Raw genomic sequence first — 15,273 nt, 5'->3', positions numbered from 1 at the left:
ATAGTAAACATTTTAAAGTCTGGATCGTTGACTAACTAAATATTTTTTTCAACATTCTTTCATCTTAGAACCTTGGTTCTACGTTCAATGTAAAAATGGCATAAAGAGAATAATACTATAAGTGTGTAGCTCGTTAATCGTATTTTCTATAAATTAATGTATGCACAAACGAAATGCAATCGCTTCCAAAAAAAAAACCGATTTTAAAATCATGCCACGAACTTACAAACCGGAATCCGTGTCGATTATAAATTCAATTCACTTTGAAAATTCTTTGTCATCTGTCATAACGAAATCTCTTATGATAATTGCGTGTATTTGTCAAACTTAATTGGCTTGGCAGGTGAAACATGGCGTATACGTGTTTTATTTTTATAATAAATTATAAATTGTGATCAGACACACGCTACCCAATAGCAAAATTCCAATTGCGAACGATACAAGTGCAATATAGTATTCATATAGATAATATTTAAATATAATATTGTCCAGACGAACATTTGCAGTTGTTTATTCAGGACACTTTCCAACAGTGCGTATGCATAATTTATGCAGAAACTGGTTTAAATTAGTAGAACAGGCCAATTTCATGCTGAACGGAGAAGTTGTGTGCTACTCAGGGCCAAACCAAGCCTCAATTTATTCACTCTTTGCCTCTCTAATAACGCAGTGCGCCGTTCAGCTCTGTTTCAGCTTCTTGTGATGTCATGTCCTTGCCATTTGATATGCAAAGCTCGTGCAGCGACATTGCATTTGAAATCTCAGACATTGTCGCATATATGTCAAGAACTGAGGCATTGTAATGCCAAAGAGCATAGCTTAAGGCAGAGTATGTGTTTGAGTGTATGGGTGTGTGGGTGCATTACGTATGCGCCCATATGCAAAATGTCAAAAAATATGTTAAAATTTTCATGCGCTCAATAAAGCAAACCTCGAGGCAGGAGGCGCGGGACCGACAATGCGCCACTGTTAATAGTCATTTCTGTCATATTTGCAAACGGGTGGCACTCTGCCAGGGTTGCCTACAAATTGCAAATTGTGCAACTACAATGCGGCAGCGCGCTCTGATAAAATGTCAAGTTGATGACGCTTCTGACGTGGTAACCTACTTTCTGCAATGCTTTTATTCCTGGTCCTGATCCTACCGCTGCATCTGTATCTGTATCTGCAGCTGCTGCTTAGGTCGCAATGTAGGCAGCTTCAGCTTCACCTCCCGTTGCCTTTCTCTTCGGCTGTGCCCGCCTGCTGTTTTGTTTTCCTACAGCAAATTGACAGCATTCAGTTTAAGTTTGTGGCACAACCGCAGAGCACTCTGTCTTCCGACCACCACTGTCTCGCCCGGACGGCTGTTATAGGGTAAATAAAATGCGGCCATTACTTTAATGGTTTGGCAAAAGATTGCGCAAAACTTATGCAAGCGCAACGCCAACTGCACTTTAGTGGGCTTATCTTTTATAATTAATGTGCAGCCATGTTGGGATTAGCATAGACGAAGACTAAAGACTGAACCGGCAGCATTTAAGCAAATGGGGCGTATGACCAAATCATCACCAATCAGGCAATTATCTGGACAAACAGGCCTATACATGCGTGTAGATATTTGTCTACTCGCATGTGTATGTACATACATATATGTTGAACTGCCACTCTATGTATTAGGGCTCTCATTTATACTGCCGCCATTGACGCCATTTTGTGTGCACTATGTAGGCTCAAAGGGATTACAAACGAAATTGACCAAAAACATAACAAGCAGACAAGTTGGACATGTGGTCGTTGCTCAGAGGCAGCGGGACAGTGAGAGAGGCGTGGTGCTGTGCTGTGCTGTAAGATTTCTGGGCCTACGCGTCGAGACCGTGGTCTATAACATTCATGTGACATATAAGGATACTTGTAGCTTAGTTGGCTGGCCCGTCTTTCTGCCTGGCTAGCGGCATTTTCTTGAGCTCTGTAATGTGCCTGCCAATTATTCCCCATTGCTTTTTTGCATCGGCAAACGAACATGTGAAGTGTGTTTGTTAGTTTTGGGCAACATTCATTATAATGGCTTATTGTAGCATGAAAAGTGTGTCAGTCATATTGTCTAGCTGCTTCGAGTACAACAACAAAACAGCAATAACAATAAGCAGCCGATTGCGGCCGTAACAAAAAAGGGGAGAAGAAAGAAAGGAATCAACTGCATGTCGAGCATTGTCAATTGTTTGCGCTGCACTAACCAAACACAAAAGAGCCAAACAACCCACTCACACACACACACACATTCACACACACACACATACGTTGCAGACCGATAACACACATATGCACATCTACACTCACGCAGAGAGAGAGAGAGTGAATTGGATGAGCGTCGCGTGTGCCGTGCCAGCAATTTTGATTGATTTCTTGTGGCAACTCGGAGACAGACACTGGACTCGCCTTTAGAGCCTTCCACGTTCGCCGACCTGAGTCCTCAACCGTCAATAGCCCCCACATTTCTATGCAGGCACACTGACACAGTTCGCCATTGTTTAACGGCCATGTCTGACACGCGCACTCAACTCCCACCAGAGTGTACCGACCGGCATTGGCTCGCGTGCGTCATAAAAGGCGGCAGAAGTAAAAAGTAAAAGCCATAAAAACCACTCGATGGCGACATCTACATCCACATCTACAACGACCCATCAAAAATAAAGAAAATAAAGTACACAGGCGAGAATACGGTGTACGTGTCATCAACATATTTGTTGCATTAAAATAATTGAACAAAATTGTAAAACAAATAAAGAGCGCACAAATAAAGTTGCCAAAGATACCCCTCGATTTGATATATTGCCATTGCCAGGCAGAATGTGTTTGGAAAGGTTGCAGAGTGCACGTCAAGGCTATTTCTGTCTCAAACAAATTGAAATAATAACCTTTCATTAAACTTGTGTTTTTTCAAAAATGTTCGTGCTCAGATGGAGAGCATTGCAGCGCTGTTGCGGTTGCCACTCGATTTGAAATATATCAAAAATCCACTGTACAGGTATATCATTATTAATCTGCTTTGAGGTACACATAAATGTACTGCCTTACTGAAGAAGCAAAATGCAGCATTCTAATTGCCCGTGGAAGGATATTTAATGTGTAAAGACGTATGTATTTACAGTCAATAAATAGAAATGTGAATGTTTTTCATGCTCAACATAATTCGAGGCACTTGAAAATTGTAATTGATACATTGATCGTATCCCTAAACAATACAGTCAAAAGCAGTGCTTTCGAGTATTTTACCAAGCATTTGTTTTTGTTTTGTTGTGGTTGACTGTCATAATTGTGCAATCTATGGAAACCACTCAAGTACTTAATGCTTATTAGGCTTTTCAGCATATGGTTATGCAACCGCACATGCGAGAGTGGAATGTTTAACTATGTATACAGAACCATTCCATTCATTTGCATTTTATGCAATCCTCTGCAAGAATGAAATTTCTTTGCAAACAAAGTAATATTAATTAGCATGTACAAGTAAGCTGCATGGCAGCAGCTGAAACAACAACAAACACAGTAGCAATATATGCTCATGAAACTCAATCAATAAGTCAAACATAACGTTTGGCATTAAATAGGCAATTGTGGCACATGCTACATTGATTGCAATGAAGCTTTAATTAGCTTTATAATTTATTAATAAATTAATTGCCATACCTTATGTAGCAGCGTAATTGAAATACGAGTATTACCAGCGATCGTGGTTCATGCAGGGCATTTGTGTTCAGATTGAAAATAAGTAATGAATCGTTTTCAGCCTTGCATATTATATAATTCCTGTTAGTCATTAGTCCAATGAAGCCCCAAATATACTATACGTTACATGCTGTTCGCTTCCAAAACTATATTCTAATCATATAGCTGTTATGTGCATAAATAAATACAGTGATCTGACATATTGAAAGATATGTATGTGTGTAAATAATTACTTATGATGCACATACAAGCACATATGAGCGACTACCGTAAGATATATATATATATATATATATAGATGCCGAATAGCCATAAGTGGACGTTAATATTCAAATTATATAATTAAGTGAATCTATATATTAAGAGACATGTGGCACCTCACAGTTTAAAAGAATAGCGGCAGAAAAGAGTAAGTATTTACTATTATTTAGCAGTATTCGTGATTAGTCCCAAAGCAAGAAACTCTTTAAAATACGTTAGTTGCTTAGTCTATTGTATTGGGACCCCCTGACGCGATCTTACAATATTATCGATGTTCCCCCATTTCAGCTCCACAACGTGACACAGATGTTACAAATTTACACTTCAAATACAATAACCGCTTACACTTTTCCGGTGCTCGGGTATACTTTCATTTTAATTTCAATTAAAAACTAAACCAAAAATTATTTAACAAGCGCTTAAGCATTTTGAAAATTATTAAAAGTAGTATGTAGTGCTATACTCGTACTATGTGTGACACCATGTACACTCGTATAAGCACATAAGTATGTAAACAAGTGCGCTGTATTGTGAGCAACGCGCTCGCGCATAAATAAACAAAGCAAATTTGCAAATATGTGTATGTACGAGTATAATGCACACGCAAATTTACAAAACGGCAGCGGTAAAACTTTTGCGCCAGCGCCAACAAGCTTACATTACAGAATGACGACACACAAAGGACACACACACAGACGCACACACACAGACGCACACATACTTAGGCACGCACATACAAGTGCAGTGCAAACGGAAAAACTAAAAATAACAAAAGCACCAAAGTTTATCTTGAACAATAAATGTTTATAAATACACATGTACTGGCAACCGAAATGTTTACTGAGAATGGGCAGCCACAAAACTTTTCTCCTGCTGCTTATGCCTGGCTCCTTTATTTCTATTTTTACAAGTATTCCACCTGTGCGTGTGTCAGCGCTAGATGGTGTCTTTAAAACCCGCTTGTTTATTAGTGGAATTTTTAATTAAAGTTGCGTGGTTAGTTGTTGTAGTTGTTCTCGTTGTTTTCGTTGTTGCATGTTGTATTTGCTTTGTACTTGCACTCGTGCTCGCCCGTAGCTGAACAACAACAACAAGTTTTGTAATCAGGCGGCAGGCTGTCGTTTCGCTCTCCCGGCTCTCTGTCGAGTGCTGTGTGTACATAATTCCTTTGGCGTTTTGTTGTTTAAACTCTTGAAAGTTTGCTGCTATGCCATGTAAACTGTCAGCGCGGACGCACACATGCGCATACTTGGGAGCTTATCTTACTAACGGCTCAACTTTTGTTTACACGTTGCGCCCTCGAGACACTGTGAACATGCTTGTGTGTGTGTGTGTTTGTGTGTGTGTGTGTGCTTACCTGCAACTTTTTGCTTTACCGTTTCAGTATTTTCTTAGCATTTTTTATTTAAATACTACCCAGACAACTCGCATCTAACTATGGGGTGCATACAAGCTGGCGCCCCACGTTATGCTTCCATTTTTGAACGAAGGGAATCAAAATGGCTTATTATATTTGCGCAATGTATGTAACAGGCAGAAGGACCAGATAAAGTATGCGTAGCATATACTATGTATACGAGTATTGCTTATCAACATAACGAAACAAATCGAGTTTCCTAATTCCCGGACAACATCGGTTTATTATTTACATTTGTCAATCTCACTCATGCTACTGAATTTCTTCAGTAGAGCAATCCCAAAGCCACTTAAGCTACTTATAATATTTAGAAATTATCTACTTTTATTAGAAGTGGCATTCAAATGTTAATCTTAAGAAATTGTTTCAAGCCCACTAAGCCGCAACAGTGGTTTCGTTCTTCTTGTTCCCGGTGGTTCTGCAGGCTGCGCATAAAACAGAGAGAGTATTTCAAAGTCGACCTTCCATCTTGTTTGATGCATGCATACTTGTTATATATACATGTATAAGCACTTAGGTTATCATGGCATGCCAAGCATCGGCGATATTTTCGATATTTCATTCCCTTAATTAAAACACCGCTTGCCCATGCAAAATTGCATTAAAATTTCACTGAATTTGCATATACTCGTACATGTAAACCAGAACCAATATGAAATATGAAATATTCATGCCGGCATTTCCATGGTAAAGGCATTGCGCAAACGCCCTGTAGCCAAGGCAACGTCACTCGGGCCAATTGAAATGAAAACGAAAATCACTAACAAAATTTCAAGTGCATGCATTTGCATGTAAATACAACTGTACGAGTATAGTATGTACGAGTACACGTACATTTGTATGTATATACTACTTATACATACGTGTATATAGTATGTGGGGCAGGGCACAATATTTTCCGTATTTACATTTTTAACATATTTTATGCACACGCACGCACGACTGCCACATGAGTCGGTTGCTTTGTTAGTGGGAGTGTGCCACACATTCGCCCACTATGCTGCAGCAGCAACACAACAGCAACACAACGGCAACAATGTAAGCACGTCAACGAGCAGCACGACGCCGATGCTGTTGATTTTGTTGTTGCTGCTGCTTAGCAGACTGTAAAGGAATTGCTTTTGGAAAACGGAGAATGCAAACAAAACGTTAGACATGGCACGACGACCCAGCTTTGAGCCCCAGGTAAGGCGAACCGGTCATACGTCCTATAAAAATTGCATGAGCACATCCTTGCTGCTCTTGTTGTTGTAGTTGTAGTTGTTGAGCTGTAACTGCATCAGCTACTGCTTTAGTGCCATGGCAATCAAATTACATAAAACTCAAATGAGTTTGCAAACATATTTGGAGTCAATGCTCTGCAAATGGAAATTTCTGTAAATAGTTGTAATACTTTACATTTACATTCGGCTACATATTTTACAACTATTTGTGCAATTTGAGCCCAACCGCATGAAGTTCACTTAACAAGCAGTCCCAGACCAAAAGCCAGACCAAAACGCTTTGCGCAAGGAGGGAATCGGCAGTGTTCCGACTCCACCAATTACAGCAAACTAAAGCAATGGATAATGCTACGTCGAGCTAGCCCGACAGTAAAATACTCTTTATCCACCACTGTGCTTACCTTGTATGTTTGCTTTACTATCAGCGTGCAGAAGAATAATAATACTTTTCCAAATATACTTTCCTAATATGGGTGTGAGTTGCTATTGTTTTGTGGCGATAATATTTTTAATTTTTCCTTTTTGTGGAGAGCACAGGCTATTTTACTGTCGGGCTTGCTCGACTGTAGCGTTCTATCTTGTTAGACTTGATCAGATAGACAAAAATCGCAGGGAGCAATGGCGATAAAATGCGGTAGGAATGTTAATGGCACATGTGGCAACATAACAAAATATAAACTCTTCCGGGCCAAGGATTCTCCTTTATTCCAAATTTTTGTAACTCTAGCTCTTATACTTTTGAAGATCTTTTTTTTCAATAGACTGACAGACGGACGTACTGAACGAATCATCTTGTTACCTTTCAGGTATATAGTATGAGAATAAAGGTTATTATATAGAACATAGACTAAATAGAAAAGTCGCCAAAGTCAAAACAACTTACATCGAGCTAAGTTGTACTCGTCTGTGCAACAAACATTTTATACTCTCTACTGTGTCCATCCTACCAATTTTTTGAGTGACAACTTTTTTCATTTGGTCACGGATATTACAACACCATCAACTGTGACAACAACATTCTCAATATTCAATTTAATTCCAAACAAGAACTCTTTCATACAAAACTCTTTAGTTATTCTATAGCGTTCCTCGACATATTAACTAGTTTCAACGCGATAGCTTTAAGAGTGTGGGGAGAGTAACAGAAACAGACTGATGTTTAATCATATACTTGTATGGAAAGTGTCCCAAAAAATATATAGTACACCCTTATACTTTTCAATGAAGAGTATAAAAAGTAATATGTATACTCGTATATACAAGTATATTGGAATACCCGTACCCGTCTTTTGAGGTCTCTCTCTCCTTCCTTATTGCCTGCCCATCCCACATGTTTTTTCAATCACCAACATCAAACTTTTTCTTCAGCCAAATCGAAAAATCTCTGGCCTTCCTTTCAGACTTCTGTCGTGGCCCATCCCACAGAATGCTCGTATGCTAGTATCAGTTGCCATGTAGGTCATACAATATATCAAGACGCCCACCTTCCGTCTGCTGCTTGATTTTATATACGAAATATTGTGTGTATTTTTTCGCCACATATAGTTTTCCTTCGCTGTTTTGTAAGCCAACACAAATATTTTTCTAACAATCACAACAGTACAAGTCGCAGACAGGGCCAAAGGCGCAGGCCAAGCCTAAACAAGAGTAACAGCAGCCGCAACAATAAAAATAAATGTAACAAACCCAAAAGCAAATATGTTGCGGTAATTAATTTTAATTAATTTTATGCTACACACAAAAACGAAAAATAAGGGAGAACAAAATTTAAAGTTAAGCCAAGGGCTCGAAAGATTTGTGCTCGAATAAAAGAATTTATTGTTAAAATTGTTAATTTTACAGGGTTTCAAACTTTTAAAAGCGCAAAGCGGTTACTCCGGCCTAGAAGCTGGTTGCGGGGTGAGTCTCAAAAACCGCATTGTGGACTTAGGCAGCCTTTAAAGTGAAATAGAAAAAGACCAAAATAAAAGGCAAACAACAAAGGGAAAACCAAGGCACCGAGGAAATCTTGAAGGGCTGTACACATTAACCAGGCCTGGGCCAATTCGACAAGACATTTTGCATTTTGAGGTTGAGCAAGTGGAATTGGAATTAATGTCGAACGGGTGGGGTCTTGGCCTATTTGCTCGGGCGTCAAGCGATTGAAGCGTCACTTAGGCGTCGTTTAGTGCGATAAAAAGAGCGACTCCAAGTGGGTGTGGGGCTGGTAGATGGGGAGACAACTGAGAAAACAAAGGGAATGCAAACTAACATTCTCAGATGCTAATAGTCAGTGCGGTTGTTGTTATTGTTGTCAGAACATATTTGGTATGTGGGAGGCAAAGAGGAGCACACAATGCAGTTGAGAGCGAAAAATCGTTAACCTAATTTCCTGGAAGCTTTAAAGAGCGCCTCTCTCTCTCTCTCGCTCTCGCTCTCCCTCTCCATCCCTATCTCTTTCGCTCTTCCGCTCTTACTCGCCTTCCTTCGCGTTCTAATGCTCAGTTGTCGACTCTGCGAACTTGAAGTTGTTATTGTGGCTGCCAAGTCATAAATTTTCTTTATCTTTATGGCTTGTTTTGCGTGTGTTTGTGTTCCTCTTGGTGCCTTTAAAAATTGTATTTTGTTATTGTCATTGTGCCTTTTTTGCTATGCTCCTGATTCTTCATTTGCCTTTCTGTCTGCCTTTTGTCTTTCGCATTCCGCCGCCACAGGCGCCGCTGGCGCATGTTAAATAAAGCATGTTGGAAAAATTAGCTTTGAAAATTCCCCTCGCCTCCTGGTGGCACCCGCTATTTTGAGCTCTTAATTTTTATTATAATGCCTTTTTGGTTTTTATAAAATTTATCGTTTTGTTTAATTTTTATTGGCAGCTTTTCCTGTTGTATGTCGAAATGATAACATTTTTCAAAGCACTTTTTATCAAATGCTTATTTAGTTGTGAGGCTGTTCAACGAACATGTAACGAACAAAACTATAACTTCTTGAATACGTACTATATACAAGTATATACATATGTACTTAGCATGTAATAGAATAGAATATCAAGGGCAATACGGTAGACTTAATAACGAGAAATGTGGCGTAAAGTATAAACTATTAATATCAAGTTAGAAAGTATGATATCGTGATCTGATATGAGTTATCTCAATGTTACAATTTACAAATATAATCGAGTATTTATTTGGCAGCCACATCCTAAGCTATCAATATTTAAATGAGCAATATCAACTGTTTTCCATTTCGCAACTCGCTCATGCACCTAGCGCTCGCTTAACCCGGGGGATGGCATCCAAGAAAACCTCGTATTAAGCGAAATCGTGTTAAGCGAGACAAAAGTAATTTAAAGTAATACGCTTCTTTTTTAAAATATATTTCAACTTCTAACGTGTAAGAACGATGTTTTCAAGGCGTAAAAAGTGTCGATAAATGGTAATCGATTCACAATTTGTAGCTGCCTTGCCTTTGTAGCCCTAGATTAGTTTTCCTTGGATTCTAAACTGAATGGAAGGACACTTTTGGTTAACTCAAAGCGCATAAAAAAATAATCACCTATTTTCAACATCAAACTGGCCTGATCCTCGGGCATGCCTTCATTTTAACAACAAAAAGAGAAAAGGTAGTAAATTTGTAATCATTTTAGACCGAGTTCGTATTAAAAGAGCTCGTGTTAAGCGAGTGCTGGGTGTACTCGAATGCACTTTCGCGGGCATGTAAATCTAATTTTCACAAAAATTGTGCTAATTGCATTGCAATGACGCTTAATAAGCTTTGGCAAGTGCATAGCAATACATGCCTATTTGTAGATATAGGAATATGCGAATGTGCAATTGGGCGAGTGTGGCGACAAGAGTTAATGTCATTTGCACATTTATGCATATTGCAGCTTGAAATGAAATTATGCTGCGGCATGTTTATGGCAAACACAATGAGTGTGCATTGCACCAATAATAAATATATATCATAATAAAGAAAACGCAGCTGCAAAATGCTAATTGAATTATGTCAGCTTATAAACGCAGGCGATCTAAATGTAATTAAAACGATATGTGCCTGATACTGGATGTATTGCGCATTCGTTCGGTAAACAATAATGAATAAACAGACACGGCCTGCAGAATCAATTGGCAGAGATGAGATGAAACTCTCCAATGAACGAGAAAACAAATCGGCCAAAGATGTATTAAGAATTAATGCAATTTAGGCTGTTATTGCTCTGCACGAAACATAAAACACCTCAAACCTTGTTATGAAATCTATAGGTAAATATTTGATTGAGGGTCCCACTAAGCCAACAGTGCGTATGCGTAACTGGCGCGTGTTTGGGGGAGCATAAATATTAAAGGCTCATTAAAGGACAGTGGTGCGGACTCAAGTCCTAGGGCTCTGTCTGATGCCTACCTCTCAGTCTTTTCATTTGTAATTGAATTGTTGACCAACGTTTGCAGCGAGTGCATTAAAATTTAATTAGCCTAAGGCCAAAGGCATGGGACAAGGCGGGGCATTGTCACCTGGGGTGAGCGCAGCTGCAATAAAAGCGAACAATAAGAGGCAAGCTAATTGACAGTCGGGCCAAAGTGCTCGCAAAGTTACACGCTGGCAAATAGCCGGACAGGCAGATGAGCAGACAGACGGTCTGATAAATGGAGAAATGGACAAGTCGGTGCGTGAGCTTGCAAACTGCTACCAAAATGTAATCAAATTTATGCACAACAATTGAAATGCGCCAATAAAAAAGCGTGCTCGCGTAAAACGCAATATAAAATCATAAACAAAGCCATAACAAAGCCGAGAGCTGCCAAAGTGTGAAAGCAATATGCAAATGAACGAGCGCCCCAAATGGCCAACAGCTGGGCGCGCTAACGTGGCCATAAACATAGCAACTGGTCATGAATACATCGCCCAAGGAGGCGGCAGGCGGAGCCAGCCGGTTCGCTGGACGGTAACGAGCAACGTCTTTGAAGAAATTTCATCTACCATCGCGAATGCCAAAGCAAAAAGGAGTCAATGCAAGGCTAAGCTAAGCAAACCAAAGCAATGTGAAGCAAAAGAGAAAGTTGTGCAAAAGAAAATTAGGAATTAATTAAGACAACAACGGGCAGCATGACAACGAGCAGGGCGACCAGGAGGATGCTCCGCCGTATAATTTCAAGCGGAAACCATCCGAACAAACATAACGTAATACGAAACAGAATTCCACGCCTAAGGTTAGGCAACACACAAAATTGCGCAGCAAATTTATTTGTGCGTTGATTGCGCGCAAATGATGATCATTTAATTAAGCACGCAACAGCGAGCGACCCACCGACCAGCAACAACAACAACAACAGTCTCCAGACAGGCATGATACCCAAGGACTGAGGAAGAAGTGTAAGAGGTAAGCGGGATTTCCGGAAATAGATGTGGCAGGGCCAGTGGAAGTAGAAGTGGAAGTGGCCTACTGTGCTTGAGGTTTCTGTGCCCACAAGCTGTTTGTATTTTGCATTTGGCATTGGTATTTGCCTCGGTCCGGCTCGTCTCATGTTTTTTATGGCCTGTTATTAAATTCCTTGGCGCACCAAGTTTCCTCTTTGATTGGTTTACTTAATGGCCATGTCTATGGCCGGTTGTCGCTTTCTATTGTCGTTGAATTGCAGGCATTTTGTCTTTTGCGGTTGGGCTCGGGTTCGTTTGGGCTCTGATTTTGATTTCCATTTGCAATGTAAATTTTGTTATTCAAGTTGCCACAAAGCCTCCTTCCACCTCCAACTGCAGCAGCGTCTTCTCAAAAACTCCATGTATTTATTTTTAATTAAAAGCCATTTTGCGAGGAAGTTAGGACCAATAGGCGACATGCCCAACAAAATTAGCACGGAAGGCAAAAGAACGGAAAATAGGTCGATTTTGAATACATTTAACATTTATTCTGTGTTGATATTTATTTTGAAAATCAATTAAAAGGAACTGTTTTTTAACTTCACAATATGTTCAATCACTCAAAGAGACAGCATTTTAAGGCTAAGCATATCTACATACTTGTATTGTCTTGCGTTAGCGAGATACTTCAATTGTGTTTTCATTTTCTATTTTTACTTTTCCAAAAAAAAAAATACTTCAAAACAATACCAGCACATTACGTGTACATTACAAAAAAAATTAAATATTATATTTTTAAACTCTTAGATGAGATATTTTTGCTCCCAACAGTAATCTCCTCAAAAGCAAAAAAAAATTCAAGTTATTCTCAATCTTTTCCCCAATTACATCTTCTTTGTAACTGAAAATACAGCCATAATTGTAACATACCCGTATGTTAAAGTATTTCACTTTTATTCTACGCAATGCCTTAAATACTTATAAATTGATTCTTTATTCTAACAAATTTTCCTTTAAACAATGTTGATTTGAATAACACAACCACATACCCAAATGGTAAAAGTATGGTAAGGTACTATATGTTACTGGAGAGATCCATTGGAGACTAAAAGTAATCTTTATCAGAATTTTACAAGCACACAGAACTTTACACATATTTACATTGATATGCTATGCTACAGATGTTACTATAAGAGGACACTCGTAGGCAGATCCTCTGGATGCACTTCAATGTGGTTTTGGGAAATTATACCCACTTGTGCGATAAACTTGTCAGCATGTGAAATCTTACAGTATAGTAGAGTGTGGAAATGAAACTGTAATCTTATTGAATGAAATCCATCTCTTATTACATTTGTGGTGTGTGGGTAGGTATGGTGTTTATATTTATCCATTTTTGTTGCATGGGCAGAATTCGGAAGGAGTGCACTTCTTGCTACGCTCTAACTTAGCTCGCCGGATATGGGGTGGGGTTCTTACCTCCTTCTGCCATACTACACTACCACAATAGTTTAAGTGCACATTAATAAAAAAAAACCAACAGTTCAATTGACAATAAAATAAAAATCCAAAGTTGAAGAATAATCGTGCTTGAAACCCTACTGAATTGGATTGGATTTGGCAATATCTAGTGAGGAGCATAGATGTTGTTAGCATCCTCGTCTGTACCCACCCGACCATGGCAATATAAGTTGTTTAGGTATTGCCCCATAAGAACTTTATACGAATAGTTAATTACTGGGAAGAAACATGATTTAAATTTTAGGCGACGGACCGAAAAAGAAATACTGTTAGCAATTCATGATTTCAAAATTAAAAATATTATTCATTTATTCCAAAACAATTTCATAGTTAATTTCATGTCTAATCAGAATTTATGTTCATTAAGACCCTAGCCTGATTGTATATGCAAAAAAAAAAATACACATATCCTATGAGTACATTTAAATATAATATGGTATATGCATTGTAAAATATATCTGGTAAATTTAATGATTCAGGTTAATTGTAGCTTTTAATTTGTCTGTGTTTGTACATACTTACTCAGCTTGGTGATCGTTGAGCTCAATCGAAGACGCAGCTAACATTACCACAGACTTTTGCATTTACAACTTATTAATTTGCATTAGAAATTCATTAAATTTATATATATATATATTCCTAATGCATGAATATCATTGTTAACTAATTGGATTTATGTGGCCTTGCATATGCAATCAAGTAGATGGATTGTACATGTTTTTGTTGTTTTTAAAGAAAAAAGAAAAAAAAAAAGAAGAAAATTAAGTATACATTTTAAACTAATCAATTATCATAGATTTTGTAAGTTTTAATTGAAATATCTAATCAAATAAATGTGCTGGATTGAGCTATTTAACTATTATTGAATATGCAACCGTTGTAGTAAGACGACCGTTTGTATTTTGCAATGACATTAAGTGTCATAGAAAACCGAATAAAATGGCCAAAGTTAATAAAATTTAAATGAACATAGGCTCGTTATTCAAAAGACCGTTTCCTATCTGTACTATTCCTTGCAAATTTGCTGGCTTAGTCACAGGCACTTCTGGTGTTGCCGAGAAAGTAAAGTCGTGTAGCTGCTGGATCTGCGGTGCGGTGTAGACAAAATTATTAAAGTTGTTGCGTTGTTTCAGCACGGAATTATAGCCGCAGCAGGTTGGCCCTGAGCACCATACCTGCCGCTCGGGGTTATGAAACTCGATCTCTAAACAAAAAAAATTACTTTAAAAACCGAACGAAGCTAACCATATTGATTTACCTGGTGTAAATACAACTCTGCTTCCTTTAATAAATTAAACAATCTTTCCAGCGAAGAAAAGGGGTGGAATATTAATCCGCCGAAATCCAAGCAATCTCGAAATCTCTTTATACAATTTTATGCACTTTTGGCAATAATAATTAATAAATGTTGCACGTGGGCACTTTACAAAATTTTTAATAGAGATTTGGCAAGAAGTATGACCGTCCACATTCAGCTGATCTCAAGCAATGAATCTAATGCTCAGCTTGACCTTATTATTGCACGTATGCAGACCTTGAGAGTGATAAGCTGCATTGGCTAAAAGCTCTCTCTCTCTCTCTTATCCAAGGTGACCGAAGAGATCAGAAGAGTTTATTAGGAGAGCGAAAACGGAGTTTTGTTTTCTTCTTCTTCTTTTCTTACCTTCTTTATCGCCAAATACACTCGAGGACAAAATAAATATTCCAGTCTAAACTGAATACCACAGCACAGTTAAAGCGAATAAAATCGTATTTTCAGGCGTCTTTAACTGAAACAATTCGGTTAAGGCTGTTTCTTTGATATTTTTG

General features: G+C 38.5%; 1 protein-coding gene across 1 annotated transcript in view; it reads right to left on the bottom strand.

The window, feature by feature from the left end:
- The window catches only part of LOC115632398, an 81,909-nt gene that overhangs the window by 31,840 nt on the left and 34,796 nt on the right, over positions 1–15,273 (bottom strand). The window lies entirely within an intron of this gene.

The sequence above is a fragment of the Scaptodrosophila lebanonensis genome, unplaced genomic scaffold, assembly GCF_003285725.1.
Source record: "Scaptodrosophila lebanonensis strain 11010-0011.00,11010-0021.00 unplaced genomic scaffold, SlebRS2 tig00000001-arrow-pilon, whole genome shotgun sequence".
Classification (NCBI taxonomy): Eukaryota; Metazoa; Arthropoda; class Insecta; order Diptera; family Drosophilidae; genus Scaptodrosophila; species Scaptodrosophila lebanonensis.
The sequence above is the reverse complement of the archived record's forward strand: the minus strand, read 5'-3'. Positions and strand labels throughout refer to the sequence as shown.